This window comes from Cygnus olor, chromosome 9 (assembly GCF_009769625.2).
Source record: "Cygnus olor isolate bCygOlo1 chromosome 9, bCygOlo1.pri.v2, whole genome shotgun sequence".
NCBI classification, from domain to species: Eukaryota; Metazoa; Chordata; class Aves; order Anseriformes; family Anatidae; genus Cygnus; species Cygnus olor.
The window spans coordinates 20,841,603-20,863,714 of NC_049177.1; the positions used below are offsets into that span (position 1 = coordinate 20,841,603).

The 22,112-nt window shown below is 38.8% G+C and overlaps 1 protein-coding gene across 2 annotated transcripts in view; it reads right to left on the reverse strand.

Moving 5' to 3' along the window:
- Positions 1-22,112, reverse strand: part of NLGN1 (neuroligin 1) — a 374,128-nt gene that overhangs the window by 309,078 nt on the left and 42,938 nt on the right. Inside the window, exon 1 of one of the 2 annotated variants that reach the window (XM_040567188.1) lies at positions 2,562-2,572. The exons of the other annotated variant lie outside the window; for it this stretch is intronic. The gene's annotated coding sequence lies outside the window, so the exon portion shown is untranslated. Of the gene's footprint in view, positions 1-2,561; positions 2,573-22,112 lie in introns of those variants that run through there. 2 annotated transcript variants of the gene reach the window in all.

The window sequence follows — 22,112 nt, forward strand, 5'->3', positions numbered from 1 at the left end:
CTGGATTAAAAGCTTGGCTGGAAGGTGTCAGATGCCCATTCAGCCTCAACATTTCACTGGCAATTTCCTTCAGAGCAGTGAGCTCCTACAACACAGCTCCCGAGGCCAGGGGAAGGGGAAGCACGTGGGACACGGGGGCAATACAAGACCTCCTCCTGCAGACTGACCTCTGAACGCTGCACTGCCTCGACCAGATGCATGGACAGGCACGGTCCGCCCATGGATGCTCTGACATTCAGAAGCTCAGGTTCTTTCAGGTGCTGGTGAAGGACTGATGCTGATACAGAAAGCCACTGCCAGTGCTCTTCCTGGAACTTCATCAGTAGATTACAACATGTTACACTAGTGCGCTTGCCAGGGAATTCTGAATTAATTATAAAATCCATTTCCTTGTTTATATGGCTGTGAATACTTTTAGCCCAGAAGAGTTTTATGTCTCTGTCCCTTTCCAAAATTTCAGTTATTCTTTGAAGACAGCAGTGACCAAATATAGAAAAACATTGGGCTAGCCTATTTTTTTTTAATTACAAAAAGCATTTATGAAGAGTTTTCTGTTTATACTATGTGAAAGCCAATCTATTGCTGGTTTTTTAATTAAATTAGCTTAAAGCTATAGCTGAAAAGGGTACTACGACGGTACACTACCTCTGACATGCTGAATTTTAAAGCATGTGGGGATGTTCTCCAAAGAAGGTGGTACGCTACATCAGTTTACAGGCAGTTTGTGCTCTTTTTGACCCAGTAAGTAAAGGACAGAGAACTATGAGCCAGCTTCATCTCTAGTGTAATTAAATGGAAGTTAAAGGAACCTTATCAGAGAATTTTGATTGTTTCCTGATACCTGACCTGAGCAGAAAAATAAAAATGTAGGCTGGATTGTTAGCATTTGCAAGTAAAAATAGTAAATTGTTTTTCTGCATGCATTTAATGAAGAACATCTTTTACTTTTCCACCAGCCACTTTCCATAAACAGGGAAAGCTTCAAGTTTTTTGAATTAAGACTTGTTGAAACCTTGACACTCTCTCGGCACTGATAAAGCATTTTAGGTCCTTATTTAAATCAGTCAGTAATAAGATGATTGTGAAATATATCATTATTTTACTTTCAGTTTCTCTTGACTTGATTGGAGTCTGTTTGCCTCCAGTTACAATTGCACTGATAACTCAGTGACCGATATAATTAGCCTGGCTGTCACTATGGCTCCTGGCCAAGAGAGCCCGACATTGCAAAGATATTTCTTAAAATTTCCTTTCAGATGCATCAGATAACACGATGCATTAATTAAAACCCATGCAGTCCCAGTTAATTCCTCACAACTGAAAAGAGATGCGGTTCGAAAACACTCCTAAAGAGCTGTAAACCACTGTCAACCTACTGTATGTGAGCCGCACTCAAAAGAAGGCAGCGAGGCCTTGGATTTGGTTACGGGGCTGGCGGCCAGGGGCTTTACCAATGACTGTGCGGAGACCTTGAGCCAAGCTATTTTACCTTTCCTACTTCATCTCCATTTAACCCATTCTGATTTTTCAGTCGCCAGGACAGAGACCACCTCCTCACACAGAAGAGGAGGAGGAGGAAGGAGGCTCGGAGGCGGGGAGGAGCGGGAGGCCTGCAGGCTGCTCTGGCGAGGAGCTGCCTGTGCAGGGCAGCCGGGCCCGGGCGCTGCCGTCCCTGCCAGCCCCAGCTGCTTGGCACCGACAGGCGCAGTCGTCGCAGGTGCAGCGGCGGCTCTGTGCTGCAGCGGCACTCACAGGGCCTCTGAGAGAGGCCAGGCGCCGGAGAGAACCGTGTGGGGCCTGCTGCTTCTGCCGAGCAGTCGACGCCACGGGTTTGTGAAACGCTGCTATAATAAGCGTTAGGAAATAATGAGCCAACAGAAAAATACTCTGAAAGAGAAAGCTCCCTATATTCTGCAGGCATTGATCAGCCTCAATAGTGATGAGGAACCCAGGAGATAGTATCAATATAAAAATACCGCTGTACAAGCAGCAATACCTTTACCTGCTTATCTTAGCATGTTTTAAAGCTCATGATGTCTGGAGATCTGATTCACCATGCAATGACAAACCACACTGTCTTAAACAGACCTGTGCAGGCAAGAACATACAGATAATGCAAAGAGTTAAAAAAAAAAAAAAAAATTTGCCAAGAATTTCCAAGACAGAGAGACCTAAAGAGGTCCTAACCTGAGGGACCTGAAGAAATGTCATCTTTACCAGATGACTGCAGGCCTTGCGGGGAACACATTAATCCTTTGAAAATAAAGTTACTTTTAAGAAAGTAAACTGAAGGCAGACCAAATCATTTGTGATTTCTGAAAATCTCATTGCAGTATAAACAAGCCATTATTTACAGCCCATTAATATTATTCCTGTAAAATCTAGTCTTTCTGGTGATTTAATAGCAGGCCAACAACAGCAAAAGTCTTCCTCCTAGCTGTGTGACGGGAGTGTACTGGATGATGCACTGCTGTGTCTCTGGCTGCACTTACAGACACCGGATCGTACCACATCTGCAGTACCTGGCTGCCAAACCCCACTAGAAAACTGGAGGGACAAACAGCACCACTACTCTGTGCACAATATTTGAGGATACCTCTGTATGGTACAAGAGAAAAAACAACCTCAGGAAGTCTTTGCTCGTATCCTTGTAGGCAGAGATACGGGGTTATCTTGCTGACTGCTCAGAACAGTGGTCTGCCCACATGAAAACCAGCAGATACTGAAGTTGTGAGAAAATGGAATTTATCCAAATGTTCCTTCTTGTTGTTGTTCTACAAAAGGAAGATTTTGGTCTCTAAAATAATAATTCTGCAATGTTCAGGAACATTAGGTACATGCAGGAAAAGAAAGAAGAGAGAAAGGGAGAGAAAAAGAGAGAGAAAGAAGGAAAGACAAGGCAATAGAACAACTGTGGCAAGCCTATTATCTAACTGATGTCATAAGCCAGGTGAATATATTATCCTCTATACACTATGGTCATGTTACAGTATGCACTCTACATGGAGTTTGAAATCTCAGTTGTCCTTTATACAAGGCCTGCTAGAAAGAACTGTAAGTGAAATCTGTACAAATATTTTATAACACCTGTCTGTGGCTAAACGGAATCCCACAACCAGAAAGACATGACTTTGAATTTTAATCTTCAAATTTCTAGAAGGTCTTGGTCGCAGAATACAATTTTTTTATTCCACATCTGGCATTTGCAGAAGTAAATGAACAGTGTCTCTGGCATTCAGAATAAGCACAATACAGCTTAATCTCTTTCTCTGTGGCAAACTTTGGCATTCTCTTGTTGTAGAAAGTGAGTGCAGTGGTTCTCTACAAATAGTTTTTCCACCAAGACTAAAGAATGCATTAGTTTTCTGTTTCTCAGACCTTTCACTTCCTTTCCTGCTCCAGACAAATAGGAGATTCAAAATTCCTATTATTTTTAATAATGATGCTATTTTATTTTTGCTGGTAAATACTATTCCAGGATTTCTCCTGCAGCTGAGAAAAAATCAGTGAAAGCCATTTGTGGTCTGTGCATCAGCCAGTAGAGGGTGCAGGCAGCGTGGCTGCATTTCCTGCATGCCCGAGCTGGCCGCTGATGTTGCTTCAGTTTGTTTCTAGTGTTGTACTATGGGTGTGATTCAATACTAAGTAAGATGCACAAATTGCACGCATCTCAGCTTCTCGTTTTCTTTGTTCACAACTGTTTTCAGAGTTTACAATGCTGTAGGGATTGTGTTGCATACGTGCAGCTCAGAGACTTGGCAAGAAATCATACGATGGCAAATGCAAGAAGTATCTGTAAGGTTTTTTTCATAATCAGAGGAGTAAAAAAGGTGTATTTTCAGTCAGTAGAAAAGTTTGTTTCTGCTATATTTTCAGGTTTTAATCAGGCTTCAGCCAAATAAATTTCCACTTAAATAATCCAAAACATTTCCCCAATACTAGGAATATTATCTTTTCAAAATGATGTGAATTAAAGAGGGGCAAAGAGGTGCTGGCTTGCAAAGTGAATGTTGCAGTTGCCCTTATTAATGGGGGAATTATCTGAAGGCAGTATTTTCCTCTTTCCACAACTGTCTGTGGGTTAAACAGCCCTGGCTGATTGGACAGTGTGATGGACACTACTGCTGCGCAATCAGTTGCACAACAGTTGACAGCTGTTTTTTTGTAAATATTTTGCTGTAAGGCTAGCATGGATGTGAATAAGACTGTGTCTGTATAAGCATCTGAATACATCTGCTACAGTCCAGTGTTGCATATCTGTAATTCTACTTAGCTTGCAGTGCCCGGTCTACCCAGCTGTCTCGGTGTCTCTGAAGGCCAAAAGGAAACGCTGAGATTTAGGTGGGGTTTAGGTTGTGTGAACCTAAGCCCAGTGTTTCAAGCAGCCTAAATCTCTGTTAGATTGAGTTCAGCACCTAGAGAATAAATGAAAATGTGAAGCTGTGCTTGATAACACTGAATCGTAAAGGTGAGCAATTATCAAAGAACGAGCACAATGTAATAATCACAAGATACACAGCACGAAAGGTTTTGTGACAGGTGAAAATGAACATTTTTACACAGGATGGAACTCAACTTTGAGTCTAAAATGAAGGATATACTTTTACTTTTGAGGAACTGTTTATTGATCTAAAGACCAAAACAATGTTGCTTGTCTCATTAGCAGGTGCTATACAAATGACATCCTCTTTCTGCATTATCTGAGGTTCAGTTGTGAGATCCCATTCAAAGACTAGACAAGATAAGGCACCTTGCCTTAGCATACTATCTGACAAGACAACTTCTCAGAGTGATTTAGGAAAATACGATGTTAATTTTAAAAGTCAATAATCTCTGCCTAGCACAGGTAAAATCAGTGTTGTCCACTCCTTTCCAACAGAGTACCCACAATGGAAACAACTATCCACATCTCAAATGAAATATCTCAAATCTCAGTACCCGCCCCTGCAGCCATCTGGTTCATCAAAGTATGAAACAAGCTGAGGAGAGCTCATGTTCAACGATGCTCTGAGGGAAAATGACTGTCTGGCATCAGCACTGGAAGTAGGATGTGGCTGACTGATGATTTAGGATTGTTTTTTGAAAATACTGGGTAAATTGAGTAATTTGAACCAATCATCGAATATAGCGTGCAAAACAACATTCTTCTACCCTGCAGTCTCCCTTCTGGGAAATCTGGAGTGGTGGTGAGTATATTTATCAAGAAAATAATGACCCCAAACAGACTCCTTGAAGCCTAAGATTTTTTTTATAAGAGGAATCTGGGGAACTAATTAGGAGGAAATAGCTCCTCAATGTCCTGAGCAAACTTCCACTGAGAAAATAAACAATTTACTGACTCACACAACTACAGACATGAGTTTTTACAAACCCAGAGCACAGAAGGGCATGCAGAGGCAAAATCTGATAACGAAGAACCCGTATATATCCAAGGATTCACACCTGCCATGATTATTCTGATTTTTATCTTTGGATGACAAAACTAACTGTGTTATACCAAGGAGGTGCACACTATTGTATTTTATGTAGTAGCAGTATATAGGGTGTGGAGTTCTGGCTGTGGACATTTGCTGACTGTCAGACAACAAGTGTGCTAGAACTGGCTTTGAAAACACTTGGCCTAAAAATACTCCATCTTTCGGATGTTCTCTCCAGAAGAGAAGGCCAAGTATTTTCATTAACAAAAGAATAAAGCCATGAGAATGGAAAACAGGAGTGCATATGTTTGAAAGGTACAGGAGGTACCCGGGAGCAATGCAGAGAGTATCACCAGGAGGTGTGACAAGTAAGGGGAGCACATCAATATTTAGCCTAAGCACCAGCAGAAGTGCCCTGTCAGTGTGATGTGCGGAATTATCACAAGGGAAGTAACTATAGCTCTTTGCTGACAGCCATCGCTTTTCAACCTTTCAGGTCAGCAACTGTGTATCTATACCAAACATTTTCATTAGCCTTTTCATTTTTTGACGAACATAAGAAATAAATATATAATTGATAGGCAGCAATAAGCCACTGATGTAGAAAACACAGCTACTGTGGCAGAATGCAAAACCAAATAGCTTATTGTTTTCATTACTGAATGTCTAAAGTTGGAGTCCCATTCTCTTAGGATTCTGAGGATATTTCTTATGGTCCACAGAGAGAGAAATAAAAGGCTTTGCAATAATAATAATAAAGGCTGAACATGCCGGCACCATATCAAGTAATACATATATTCACTCCCATACAGTATCGTTTCTCAATAGTTCAGTTCCCTTGTGCTTTTAACATGCTCTCCTTAAAAGACTTGTCAAGACAAATTGTCTTCCAAGTAAAAGAGGCAATTTCTTAATATAACTTGATAATCAGCATTTCCTAGAGAAGAGTATTAAATTCCAGCTGCTGGACCCCTCTCTATTCCATCCCTATAGTCTTCCTTTCTCTTTTGCCTGCTGATGTCCCAACATATCTTGTCTACTTGATGTCCATACTGTTTAGGCAGCCAAATGTTGTGGGTAGGACCTACTTTATAGTTTGCATTTTATATTTTCTGGATCTTGTACAAGAAGCATCCAAATAATTTCATACTGGACATCTGTATCTATGACACTTTATCAGAATTGTTATTCTTACATTTGTATGGATAGAACCAGTATATTTTGAAAAATTTCTATAATGCATTAAGGAAACAAAGTTACTAAGTAACTACTGGACACAGAAAACTAACAGAAAAAAAAATAGATATATTCTAGGTTATATCACTTGCCTTAACAGATGATATTGTGAACTGAAAAGGATTTTATCTTATACTGGTCAGCACAAGTTATGGCTGCAATTAAACTACATTGGGCACAGTGCTCAGCATATGATGCCTTGAAAGATTAAGATAATGATGTGAAATGGGGCAAACAATGCTAAGATTATTTGTATCACGTCCTGTGTGTGTTTGAGTCCTCTGAAAAAATTGTGGGTGAAAATTGTTTAGGAACAAATCTATGAGATGTTGTTCGTCACATCAATGTTAGCATAAATTGCATCTGATTTATAAAAGAATTTTGCTAGAAGGAATATTTAGAGAGTTCATTCTGGCTAGATATCATGCAAAAGAAGATTTATATATTTTAATGTTTAGATCATTGTTTCTTGGGGAAACATGATTGCGTACAATTTCCAATTTCATCCTCATTTTTGGGCAGTTCTCAGAAAAAGACATCCAAACCAGCAATCATTTATCTTTGATTTAAGCACAATTTGATGCCTACTTAATATACATACAAAATAATTCAAGACAGCGTAAAACACACATTTGACAGGTTTCCAAATGACACCAGTGCATATTAATATTTTGACATTTACAGGCATAAATTCAGGGGTGGCTCTCATGCTAGATGACTTGAAAAAGTCTTCGTAATAATAGAAGTATAAAAATTATTCATTTGTTCAGTGTTTTAGTTGCATATGCTGCATGTGTTATTTCCTGCAGTGCTTACAGGATCACGTTAGTCAGAGATTCTGCTACTTATTTACCCATACAACACCATTAACTACCCTTGAAATGCCAAGAAAATGCTGATTTGCAGGGTTTTACTATAGAACAGATTGTAATGGTTATAACAGTCTATGGAAATTCTTTTTAAAATATGACTGACATAACTATGCCCTAGAGAGCAATGGTTAAATAACAATATACATATATAATGTCATTATTATATTGATTTATATAGATGTAATATTACCTAGACTATATGTGAAAGAAAAAAAAATAAATGACAACTGTTAATGTAAGGAAAAACTAGTCATGCAACTTATGCAATCAAGACAAATTTTTAAACCAATGTTAAACAACATATATATATTATTCTTTCTCAGATCTGTATTTTGAAACATCCCAGAAGCAAGCATTTGATAAATAAAAGAGCAAATCCACTCCTAGATCAAACTTCTTGCTTTTCACAGCAGGTTTGACTTGACTCGGCCAGAAAAAAAGATTTCTTCAAACAAAGCCTTCTAAACACAATTTCTTTTCCCCCAAACCCGTCAGCTCATTATTAGTTCTTCAGGAAACTGCGGGCCATTTGCAGTGAATGGTAGGTTAAAGAAACACCTGAACTTCATTGTTACTGAATGAGGATTCAAACTTAACTTAGTCTACACTGGAGATTTTTGAAGCTAGGTAGCTCTACCAGCTGCACAAAAAGGCTGCAACACACTCCTTTGTTTCAGCAATGCACTCCTATACCATGAGCTGGTATACACAGATGTTACTATATTTGTAATAACATTCTTGAGGACATAAAAGCCCACATAAAATCAGGTTAAAGGCTTTCTAACCAATCATTATTGCAATCAACATACATTTCTCGCACCATTTTTTTGACTTAAACAAAATTGAGGCCAGAGGACAGCTGGAGGCTTATGGTTCCTACTGAAAGAAACCTGTCTACTGAAACAAGATAATCTTTTCTATTTATTTTTGTCCTTTTAAACATCCAGATCATATTTCCATTGATTCATGGCCTAAATCTCTCTTTTAGCTCTGTAGTGATGGGATAGGCCAGACAGAAAATATACTTTTGCTCAGATTATGTCCCAATGTCTTTACAGATTCTTTAACCCATCTACAACATAGCTCTTTAAAGATGATACTTGGTTAGAATGGATAGAAAACAAAAATATTAAGGGAGCATTAATGGGGGACATAAATCCTTACCCTCATTCAGATTTAATATTTGACTGCTCCAATGATATCATTCTGTAAGGCATGTGAGATGGGATGAGGGCAGAAGGATGGTAACCTCAGAGGAAGTTAAAAGCTGGATTTTTCTGCACTCCATTTTTATGGAAAATGAAAATATTTTAGAGCTTGTATAATAAACTTGAACTTCATTTTCTACTGTATGTTTTATGCACAAAATACAGTTTTATGTGCTGTATCATATTCTTAAATAGAAAAAAATTCTTCAGACCATGCAACATACTGAAAATAAGACACCAGCTTCATTTGAGAAAGCCAGTGGCCTCAACACAATAAAATCTAGTACAGATTGAAACAGGCAAATAAAGTGAAACTTTTCAGCTAAATAATACATTAGTTCAAACATGCCAAACAGAGCAAGTGTTTATAGTCTTGGGACTCTATATGTTAATACATAGGCAGCTGGGATATGCAAAGCATTGAATTGAACGTGCTAGCCCACAAGAAAACAGAAAAAAAAAACAAGACAGTGAGGAAGGGCAGTGAATGCTTGTTCCTGGCAGTTTGGTGGTAGAATTAAACTATTTCTAAGCTAACAACTAAAAATATGGATGTATCAGAAAGGAGGGAACTGCTGATGTGAACAGAAAGAAAGCCACAAAATAACTATTATACCTTACAACAGCAATCTGAAAAATACTGCCCAGTATCTGAATTCAGTCCTGAGTTCAGAAATCATACATAGCTACCCTTCCACAACATTTCCCAGGCATGGAGGTAACATGCATTTGGCAATCGAAGATGCCTCACTGACTGCACCAAATACGTTGGGTGAGCAAAGGAAATGCGCCTGTTTCAATGAAATAGGAAGTGTTATCAAGATAGAATGAGTATTCCCTTTCTACAGGACTTAAATGCACCAAACAAGGCAGTATGGCTGATGATACACCCATATTAGGGCATATAAATGCCCCAAGACAGGTTCTACTGAGCACCGACAGGACTTCATTTCAGTGGTCAAACATCTGAAAACGACAGCTGATGTTCTCTTTTGGAAGCTGCCACGTGCCATTGACAGCTGAGATGGATTTACAGGAGCCATCAGAAACTTCAGCCTGTGTATGCTTCTCAAAGTATCTCAGAACTATTCTTCTAAAGTAACCCAAGTCAAAACAATCCATGCACCCAACTCAAAAGAGCCTATCACTAACAAGACCTTCCTTTCCACTAACAGCCAAAACATTACCACTCCCAGTCCAATAACGTCTGCAAATTAAAACATCCAGCAACATTTAAAAACTTGATATCAAGTGGAGACTTGATAGGGATTCCCATCAAGTCTTCCATGCTAGGTAAAGAGAAGGCCTTCTCAGGAAATTTGATTGATGATGTATTCCTCACATGTAGCAGGGCTTCATATTGTGCCCTAATGTATTACTTCAGTACATCATTTATATGCTTCTGCTACAGCATCAGTCATCACTAATGGCCTAAGACCCTTCTCGTCTTTCACACAGCATTCATCAGAGCTGGCTCCTCTCTTTGTCCCTTTCTGACCAAGGTACCGATAGTCTAAATTAATTATCATCAAAACATGACAGCTACCATGTTAGCCATTGAAAAGTTTAGATTTCTGAAAGCAGAATTCCCTTACTTGTCTTTGGTTTCAGATTTCTGGGGACCTGTACAGTGCTGCTTCCAAATTGCTGAGGTCCTCTCACCTCTCAAGCCATGTTTCTGGTGTTGCAAGCAGCTGCTCTGAAACTCCACCACTGTAATTGGCTTGCAGAAACCTCTTCCTTTTAACCCAAATTGCAAGAAAACTCCATGCACATAGCTGTCATTGCTTTGCTTTGGAGAAGTGTAAATGGCTTGCACCACTAGTAACAGGAGGGAAATGGAGGGGCCTAGATAAGCTCTCTGCTTCTCGCTTCCCGAGCACAAAGACCAGGTGTGCCTTTCCAGGTATGCTTTAGCACCTTCCATAGGACGTCTGCCTAGAAGATGCCAGAATAAATTTTCTTTTCCCTCTTCTAAACCTTTCTCTGCTATAGGTTTCGTCACAAAAAGTTGACAAGCTCTTTTTGACTGGAATAGTATAAAATTGGACTGAGAGCTTACTAGTTCTCAGTTCAGTCTTTCTGATACTTCCCAAAGAAGGACACAGCTATTCTTCAGCAATACTTGCCAAGCAGGATGTACTCTGTGTTACCAGTGTCTGTCCTATTGCTTCAATCCAAAGAGTAATGCCACCATTCTGGTATAATTGACATAATACTGGATAGCTGATCAGTATAAATCACAATGTCCTAATGAAGGATAAAAAGAAAGGGAACATTTATGTGCACACATAATTCACGGCACATTTATATTGGCATTTTTCAAGAGCTGAAAAGGTATATAGATAGAGGGTGAGACAGGACAAGTGAAATAAAGAGCTGTGTGATATACTCACAGGGAATCTGTTCTGAGTGCAGACAAACTTCTGAAAACTTTTTAAAAGTCATGGATACTCAAGTTTACACTGAAAACTTGTTTTGTTTTGTTTTCACTCTTGCTCATCATAATAAATATGTTATCCCCCTTTGTGATTTCATGCCATGTTCAAGCAAGTTATTAACTTTCTTAGGTTCAGTGTTACTATTCAAGAACCGTGTATATTTATGATACAATGATATACTACTGTAATCATTAATAATAATTTACTTCAGGTTTCAATTAGCATGACTGCTGACATGAAATACGGTGAAGAACATATAGAAAAATAATTATACTGATAATAGCAACAACAAAAGATGTAACCACCCATACAATACATGGAAGCTGCATCTACTTTAGAAGAACTTGCTGTTTTTCAGTGGGATTCACTCAGCATGACAGGAAACCTCCTATGAGCATGTGAAATTTGAAATCTACAGAATCTTTTATTTCCGTGTAATTTTTATTTCAGTCCTGCTGTGCCATTTTGAAGGCTTTGTTGTCACTAATATTCCAGATCATTTTCAATAATTGGGACCCTTAATTTTACCATCTCCTGAAAGGTCATTAAGTCATCAGTCTCACTCTGACTCTCCTGGGAGTCCCATGGAGGGGAGCCTTACCAACTGACAATTTGGGCATAAGTGTTAAATAATGTAGGGAAATACAAACACTGTGTTCACCAGAAAAGGATTGGTGCCACTGAGTCACTGCAAAACATGGCATGCTTCTCTAAAGCGAAGGTTGCAGCATGCCACCTTTCTTTTTGAAGGAACTTTAGCAGCAGGTATGCTGACCCTGCTGTTAACCCACCCCTGGCAGTCTCAGGCAGCCTTTCATTTCTCTGGGAAAGGTGAACGGAACAGGCACATCTTCACAAACCCTTACATGCAATGAGTCTGGCTGCTTGACCTTCACGCTTTTCAAAGATAGGGAACCTCCACATCAGTAATGACAGCCACAGAAAAATGCCATACAGCAGCTAATGCTCTTTTTCAGGCTTCAAACATTGTACTTTTAGGTTTTGTTGCCTTTTTTTTTTTTTCCTGGAAGGATAACAGGATTGCTGATACTTATTACTGGCAAAAGATGAGCAGGTTAATGACAAGACTGTAATATGAAGCTCCATTTAAACTCAGACTAACCCTAGCAGCAAGTACTGGTATCTCCTAAAAACTTAAATGAGTCTGCCAAAATAGTTACATACGTAGCAACAGCCGAAAGTAAATCCAAGTCTATGGTCCTAAAGAGTAAGTGTAATCAGTATTTTATCTCCATTTAAGTGATACATTAGGACAGGACGAACACCACTGTGCTCCTAGCTGCATAAACAGATATTTAACAGTGGTAGCATTTTATGCAAACTACCTATTAAGCTACTAGGAAAGTGCCAAAAAATGTAGCAAAGTAATTAAATAATGGACAAGGCCTGAATTTTATTATAAGCTTTCCAAACCACAAAAAACAATGCCAGAAGATAGTATAAATTTACTATTGTTTGAAATTCTTTGGTATTGTGGATTCTTGAAGTTCTGTACTCTGATCTACTCTTTATTACTCATCCACAAAACATCTAGTGATTTCTATTACAAGTCCCATCCATTACAGTATTAAACTTAAATTCAATATACACTGCAAGGTCATGATCCCACTGGTGATGAAAATCTGTGTCTGGTATAGCCGGCTTCATTTAAGGCTTAGATCTCCTGACCTACTGAAAAAATGAGACTCACAAGAGGCATGCTCAGATGTCAGAAAGAGTAGACTCAGCATCAGAATGAAAAGTTTACCTAGTATCTCCAAACAGTTTAATTGCATGCCAGACTCTATTTAGGAAGTCCTTCTGATGTTAGTGTTCTGGAAGAAACCCCCTCTGGTTATCCGATGTCAAAGTTGAAATTAGTCCTTCAGATCAAATAACAACAAATAAATATTTAAGCGAAGCCGCATGTGCATTATACCTGCCGCTGGCAACAGTAAGCCTGTAATCTTTGGAATCTCTTCAATTTTACTCAATATTTGCCAAGTTAAGTTGTACTTTATACTCTGTAGTACTTCACTGGCAAATGTAATAACTCGAATAATGCTATTGTGCGAAAAGTAAATTGCACATTCTGGGCTGAATACATACTAAGGATGAGGCCAGAGTGGCATAGCCCAACAGGTGACACTACTAAATTATAGGGAACCTGTCTTAAGACTTCAAAACAGTTACTTACTTATATTGAAAAAACACTTGATTCCTTAAACACGTTCACATCTTTATCTCACTCCTCTTTGCTTTATTATTTTCCTTCCTTCCATCTTACTATTTTCTTTTTAGAATCTGAAAGAGTTATTGTTTCATCTCAGAAGCAGTGTGATACTTTAAATTGTTTACATTTTACTTCTGGAGCCATAAGCTAGGATTTGTCACACAAACAATGTGAGGTACTTTATGTATTCTTGATGTATTGGGTTAATTAATACTAATTTTACCAATCCAACTATCTCACCATCCTTGTCTCTTAACACATAGTGTCTGGACAAGGACTTCAGTGAGATAACAAATCTAGACTAGTTGCATCATCCGTCAGAAGGTAGAAAATTACACAAAAACTGTCTAGTTATTGCCTAGCAACAGCATAGTATTGCCTTAGTATTCTGATTTGCTAAGGCAGCTTTCTTTCAGAGCAACAAGGCAGAAGAAGAAATGCAGCATGCTCTGGATGCAGAAGGACATCCTCCCAGTTCTATGCCCTACAGTCAGAACAGGTTGGCTGTGTTTAACACAGATCCTGACGGTTTTCTCTCTGTATCTCTGTATTCTTGCTGAACTCGGGATGGGAATACCTGTGGATAAATAATATGAATTCTTTAGGTTGTTTTCCTTTCCTGACTGCACAGGAAAATGACCTTTCTTACTTGTTCTCTTACAACCAGAATTCTCCTGATGGAGGTATTGGAGTGGGCTAAAAGGCTGACCATTCCCAGTTCCTGACATCTCCAAAACTCATGAGATTGATGCAAGTCAGTTGTAATTTCATGTTTAGTGACATCTCTACTGCGTTAGCTACATAATGTTCCCTTCCCCAGTATGAAGAATTACTTTAAAGTCAGTCTTCTGCAGCAAGGTATCTGCTCATGAATGGTTATCAAGAATGAGGGTTTCTATTATGGTCTAATAAGCTAGAAAAGGCAAAAATAGAATTAAGCTTTGAGCAAGGACGCTGGGATTTGTAAACCACCCTGGGAATGTAAGGACACTCCTGAGCCACTATTGGTTACATTGTTCTTGCTGTGAAAACACTGGTAGAGGCCACTCCATAGATTAAAACAGTGAGTGCACAGGAAAGGGTGGAAGACACATTCTATAAATGAAGACTAAAGATAAGCATTTTCAAACACTTAGGGACTATATGTGACACTCCCATTGTTAGGGATGGGAGCTGTGCCAAAATGGTTATACGCAAAGGGAAGAGACAGTTTGGAACACTTAAATGGAAATATTTTGTACAAAACGTGTAATTAAACTGTGAAACGCTCTTTCTTTGTAAAATACAAAGTCTAATAGCTTAGGAGAATGTACAAAATACCTAGATATTGTAGACATAAGGACACATGTAATGTCTCATACCCAATTACTCTAAAACAGTGTATTAGTCTATACTGATAGCACAGAAAAATACATCTTACTGTTTGAGATATGGTGCTATCAACCACTGGTGTATATATTATAACTGCTCCCTAGAAGTGCATGTCCAAAATTGGCAAAACAAAAAAAGAAAGGAGACAGCCCATTTTTGAAAGCTCCAGGGAAAGGCATAAAACTGGTCTTGATATGCAAAGCTGAGCCCTATGTTCCCATTAAAAAGATGCGTTTTCCAAAGAAAGACAAGGAAATTAAGTAAAGGACGTACTGAGTTAATTCACAGCTCATAGATGGAATGCTTGATCTACTGAGGGTAAACTGATTAAATCATTGGCTACCTCAGCCATTAATGAGAAAAAGTATATGACTTGCAGCTGGTTTAAATGGTTTAAAGCTGAGATACTATCATAGAAAGGACCAGGTGGTGAGCACTGAATATGCTTTCTAGTCCACAGATAAAGGTGGGTGGGATAAAAATAACAAAAATCCCCTGGCGATAGCTTGCAACAATTGTTTGGCAGCACAGAAATTTTTGAAGAAGCTAGAAAAAAACACAAAGTATAGAAAGGTAGGGAGAGTTTGATTTCTCTTTACAGAAAGAACACAAAGCTTGCCCTTCTCGCATACCAACAGTGGCATAGTGACACCTCATTATTTTGGAAGTCGCTACTACAAACAGCTCTACCAAACAATAAGCTACTGATGTACCTGCTTCTCCTTTTGCCTTTGTCTCTGAAAAAAAAATACACTGTGAAGCTTAGTGTATAGTTATTAATGCTTTTTTTTCATATACTGAAATATTCATTTTCATGGGAAAAGAAAAATCTCTCAAAATAGCATACCTGAAGAAAGTAACAGCACTAGAAACCATCAAACTACAGTAACACAAACTTTCACTGAGAAAAAATAGTAGGTCTGTCTCAAAAAGTGATAGAGCTGTTAAAGTTCCTCTGCAAAGGCATCAAAACCGTTAATTTAGCAGTAGCTTCAAATCCTAAGAGGTTGTGTTTTCAAATTTTTATTATATTTCATAAAGTTGGTTAAAATTACCCTTCCTTGGAATCTGCACCTGATCTTTTAGAAGAGTAAGAAAAGTAAACAATAATATTACAATAGTCTCTTTAGAGATTTCAGGTACAAGTCTTTCCCAAACGCATTCAGTGACATGTCATGAGAGTGCAGCAGACTCAGACTCAGACTGCAGACAAACCCAGATTATTGGTGACATCAATGTAAATTTTATATTCCTCTGCTGAAAGGCATTACCTTGGCTATAAAAATTTCAGTAAGATCCTCCAGAACCTCAGTGGCACAAAGGAAGTTCCAAATGTGTGAAAGAAAGGCCAGTGTTGTCATACGAGTTGTGCTTTTTGCTTGCTGGAATATATTTAAAATTATCTGCTTTACAACTAAACTCGGTCTGATTCTGAGAGCAAGGAGCAGATCTGTATCTTGCATAGCCAACATCTGCGACAAATTATTACAAAATGTTTCTCTCACATCAGATTAGGAAATTTCCACACTTTCTTTACACCAACAAAAAACTTCTACGTTAGATGAAAGATGGTAGCTAATCTGATCCCAATGCATGTAAATTGTCCTACTATGAGAGAACTCCAAATTCAATACAAGTAAATCTATTTGCTTATGTTATACCATGGCTTATTATTTGTAGTTACCAGGCTTTAAAATTATCCAGCATTGCCTCAGGTAACTTTACCACAATTTCAGCAATAGCTCACATGCAGCAAATATTATTTCATGATTTAAAACAGCAGGAGACCCTAATGTGCAACCCACTTTATTTTGTTTCCTTGAATAAAAATGAACTGTTGAGAAGAGATAGGATTTCCTTGAAGATTCTTGTGGATCCAGAAAGCAAGACATGTATGCCTATCCAAAATATTCACTAGGTTTTGTCAAGAAAAAAAAAGTGCAAAAATAAACGGACTTTTCAAAAGGTAGATTTTGAAGAAGCGAGTTTAAGAAAATTGATGTGAATTAAAACAAGTCCAGATAATCAAGTGTAGTAAAGGAAGGATATTACCAGCTATGCTTGTTCCAATAAAACATCTACAGGATGTGTCACTGATGAGAACAGAAGCCAGCGTGCAGAAGAAAGGATGAGGAAAACAGTATCAAGGATAAAATGACAGCGTTAAAAGGTAGAAAGAATCTAGAATACAGGAGGATTATGTAAATTATAACAAGAGCCTGAGGCAATCAAAAATACTTGAGAAAGCCAAATTGAAAAATGAGCATCAAATAGTGTAAAGCATCACAACTAATACCAAAAGATATATTAAGCATAATTATACACCAAGCAACTGACAGGAGAAAAAGGTGATGAAGTGTAAAGGAACAGGAAGGCTATACAGCAATTATTCCTGTACCTATCTTTAAAACTGAAGAGGGCAGACATTTGCCTAAGACACAACACACAGAAGTGATGGTGAGGATTTAAAAGAAAAGGTGATAATACCCAAACTGTCAATTAACTGGATTGTTGTTCTTAAGACCAATAAGAGACCAGCACTGAACAACGCTCATCTAAAAGTACTACGTGAAGCAAGCATAGAAATTGAAGAAGGTGTAATGAAAATTTATATTTAGTACCGTCATTTCAAGAAACTGGCATGGGGCCAAGCAGACACACAGCAAGAAATTACCAGTCAGTTCATTTCCCATTAGTTGTCGAGCAAGTCTTAGACAACTATTAAAAGGATCACACTGGGGCTGGGGAGGAGGGGAGCAGGAAAATTCAGAGCATAATCAAGGACAGCTAATATTGTTTCAGGTCATGCCTCAGTAACTCAGATTTCATTGAGCTTATTACTGCCTAGCCTGGCAAAGGGGTGCAGTAAATGTCAAAGATGTTAGTTATTTAGATTGTCAGAAAACGTTTGACAAAGCTCCACATCTAGGAGGAACTTATCAATGTTATAAACCAACAGACAATAAGCTCTAATGTGTCAGCAAGTTCTAAAATTTGGTTATTAAACATGCAGCAGCACTGCAGAGTTCAAGGTGTTAGAAACCAACACAAGAGCAGACAAAGAAAAATCAACACTAGACCCGGAGTGACTGAAAGAAGGGTTACAGATCTTTCATACAGATATGCTTCATGGAGTGGAGAGCTCTTCTGCCAAGTCACCCTCCAGCGCAATTTAGATACAGGGTAATTAGATCTGTATCATCTTGACAAGCGGATCCAATTAGTTAGAACCAGGATGCAGAGGTGAGAAGAGGACAGTAGGGAGCACGGTGGTCCTGGAAGGAACCAGGGGAGGAACTTAGGCTGAGGCTTCCACTGTCCCTGCATTACCAGCACCGCCCCAGGCCTGCACCGACCATGGGCCCATACGCTCCTGCCTTGCAGCACGATGCAGGCAGAAGCCCCTCCTGATGGTGGGATAACAGCTTTTGTCTATTCTGGAGGAGTGTCATTTTTAGACTCTCCTAAATGAGTACTGTTTGCACCTTTGTGTGCTGTTAATGCCTGTTGGCTCCCTATCCCTTTTCTCTGTGTGGTTGCAGTGTATTTTCATGCTAGTCATCCAAGAAAAGGACTTCATCCAGTTACCAAGCAGAAAACCTATTTTGCTCTTCACAAAAAAACAGCAAATTTTATTCCTTATTCCCCCACACATTCTTTGCAGCTGCGATTGTGAAGGTGTGGGGCAAGGGAGCACGAGCACCAGCGCATGAGTCACACTGCCACACAGAAAGGGATGGCAGCAGCGGGAGAAAAGAAGTCACGCACTCTCTCCCTGTGCCCTCCATCACCTCTGCACAGTGAGCAACAACCTGACATTTGACAGCCCTTTCGGCTCTTGCACATCCTCCCTGCCCTCTTGCACAAATGCTGCACAAGGCGAGTGCCCAGCCGAGCTGCCAGGCATCCCACACGGGGTCAGAGAGGGAGGTGATGCGCTGCATGTGAGCCAGCCAGCGGTGAGATGAAGAGTGAAATGAAGAGGAGGAGGAGGGAGGTGTGCTGTGTTGGACACAGCTGGGAGAGCCCAGCACCCAAAGGAGCTGACAAGGAGAACGCCCTCCAGAGAAGTTAAACAGAGAATGAGGGGAAAAAATAATAATAAAAGTCTTGGCTTCCACAGGACTGAGCATCTATTTAAAACTTATGTTTCTGCTTAAACCATATATTGGATCCTTAATTCATGCTAAAGGAATTGCAGCATTCCTCTGCTTCATGCAGGAAGGTGAGGGATTATTGCAGTTAATCATTCGGTTTTTGGTCTTCACTCAGCAATTTCTGATGCTCATTTTAGGCAAGGACTGGACACTACTGAGTAAAACGGCATATGGCTTGCCTATGTACAGGTTGTAACTGGAAGCAGATAATATATAAGCTGATGTACATGATCCCCCTCACAGATAATGACTTGATATGGCCACCAGTCACACTGGAATAGTGGAGAAATTACTCTGCTTGGAAGGACAGAACTGAAGAAAACTGACAGCTATCACTGGAGCAGGCCCTGGGACTACTTTATTATTTTAAAAACTGTCCTTGTGGAATGAATTGCAAAATATGTGTCAAAGAATTGCAGAACAAGAAGCTAAATTCCAAGGAAGTCTTGAATACTTCCCTGCCAACAAAGCTGGGAAATGAATGACAGCAACATTTGAAGGAATTAGGATGGCCAAATCTTCAGCTAGTGCCCATTAACGGAGCATCCTTGAGTTCCACAAAGTAAAGCAGTTTACAGAAGCCAAGCCCTGAGTCTTTAAGCCATACCCTGATTTGATGAGAGGTTTTCCTAAACTGTGCTCAACTGCTAAGAAACAACGTTTTGTAATTTGTAATGAATCAAGCCTACACTCTCTTAAGGTCTTCAGATATTTTTTATTTTTCCTGAAAGGGCAAGTAAATAACTCAAATCCCCTGACAGGTTTATTGGAGAAAGAAATGGTAGTAGTTTGCATCATAAAACATTTTTTTCTTGGAAACTAGTCGAGAACTATAGGAGAGTATTTAAAGTCATTTCTTTGGCTGAATTAAATAGAGAGAAAAATTATGTTGATTTATACATGGACAGGTTTGTTCCACTCCATTTTATTTAAAAATAAAACCAAGTGAAAAGGGGAATTAATAAAACAGTGGCAAAACAGAACAACCCCCTACCACAACACTTTGCAAATTCCAAGACTCGCCTTTCCAAGATGTACTCTTTTATCGTCAAAGTGCTGTGTAAAGGATTGCAGTAATAAAGTGATTTCACTGGAATGATCTGGTTTACAGAAGAATTCTTAAGCTTTTCTTTGCCTTTTCAAAGAATATATGAAAGCAAATTAGGAATTAGCTGCTAGGTTTAAAATAGCTGAGTGTGTTGAGAAAAATGCAGATGTGTAATCCTGCGAATGTACGATAATTTAACATAAATAATTCTTGCATTAATTAAAGGATTTACATGTTTGTGTTATGTTCTTTCTTCTGGCTTTTCTTTTTGAAAGCATGACTCAGAACGCTCATCCTATATATATCTGGAACACGTAGCTGTATGCGTGGTTAATGCACACAGCAATTTATAGGTAAAATTTCAGATGTTTTGGGGCCTTCTCAAGTCTCAAGGTCCAACACACTTTGTTTTACATAGACATCATGGCTCTATAGTCTGGCCAGCACCCTTACAGCGAAGTATTGGACAAATTAGAAAAATCTATTAATTAGCACAGGTCTTTAATTGGCCAGAGATGATCTTAAGAGATGAGAGGTATTTCTCTTCTCACTTTGAGCAGCACATATAGATTCAGAGGTACTAGAATTCCTTGCCAAATTGTGTGTGTGTCAGAGAGGAAGGGAGAAGAAAAGATGGATATATTTTTTAATGTTCATAAGATCTGGATGTAATTTTTGACTGTAGAACAAAAGCTGTGCCTCATTCAGCAAGATGACAAAAGGTTATTTGGCACCTGGCATCAAATACACTTCTTGCAAGAACCTGGCATGAAAACCAAAACGATAATGAGTAAAATGCCAACGTCTGTGCAATAAAAGCATTGATGCTGAATGTTAAACAATCATAAACAGAATACTAAACCTTCCAAGAACATTATTCCTCTTTTGTGAATGCAGAAATTAGGCAAAGTTAAGCTTACAGATTACTCTGATATTACGGAAAAAAAAAAAAAAAGGAAAAAAAAAAAAACACAAAGCTAACGTCCCAAGCTCTTTATCATTAACTTTAATGTCCTAGGACATCAGGTAAACAGTAGGAAACACATACTGCTACTTGTTCATGAATCATATGGAATAGAATGACATCAGTCCTGTTAATGGATGCTGTTCTCTGCCAAATCTATGGTTTTAAATTTAATTATAGTTGAGCTTCATCAATCATTCAGCAAAAGAACATGGTGAAGACTCCAAGCTTAGCCCTTAATCAACAGACATTTGCCTCATACTCACCTAATACACTTGCCCATAGAAATCATTTGGTAGGGAGAATAAAATTGTGGTCCTTGATGCTTTATGATTAATAGTTTCATTAGAAGAATTTAGTTCTTGTCCTGTAGATAGCTCCTCACCACAAATACAGATATCAAACACATTTAGGCTCACACCCAAGAGTTCTCCAGTCTTCCAGATGCTTTACTCTATTGCTGCCAAACCATGTCTCCTTGAGACAGTCACTTATGCTATGTTTCCTCATCTGTAGAAAAAGAGAGTGCTATTGTTCTGTATCTGTCATGGAATTGTAGTGATCAACCTTTACAACACGTTCAGCAAATTAAGCATCACTGAGGTGAACGGGAAAAGTTCCATTCACATCAGCAGTCTGGATTAGAACTTCATAAAGAAAACATCCTATTTGAAAAAAAAAAAAAAAAAAAAAAAAAAGACAAACTTACTTCCGTGTAAAATTCATCGGGAGTAAAATCGGGTATTTTTTTCTCCTCCTTTTATGTACCCTGCACAACAGGCAAGGAAAATGAGATAAAGTTTAATAATAGCTGCTTGTTATCATCTAAATACACAAAATACTTCCCAGCAGTTTATCAAAGTCCAGTATCATCTCATGTGGCAGACAGGTTATCCCCAGACAAAGACTGAGGAATTAAGAACTACCCTCCTTCCTAGAAACCTGATCCGTGATTCAGAAGTGGTCCTATCAGCCGTGGCCCTCAATCCTTCCTGAGCACTGAGCAGGCAAATACTCAGGATGGAAAATGCTGGTGATGCAACCTCCTCTCCATCCAACAAGGCTCCTGTTCCTGCTACCCTCATTAACTGCATTCAGAAGAGAGAAACGATATACGCATTTTGTTGACTAAATGTATGTATCCACAGAAATCTGCATGTTGCCT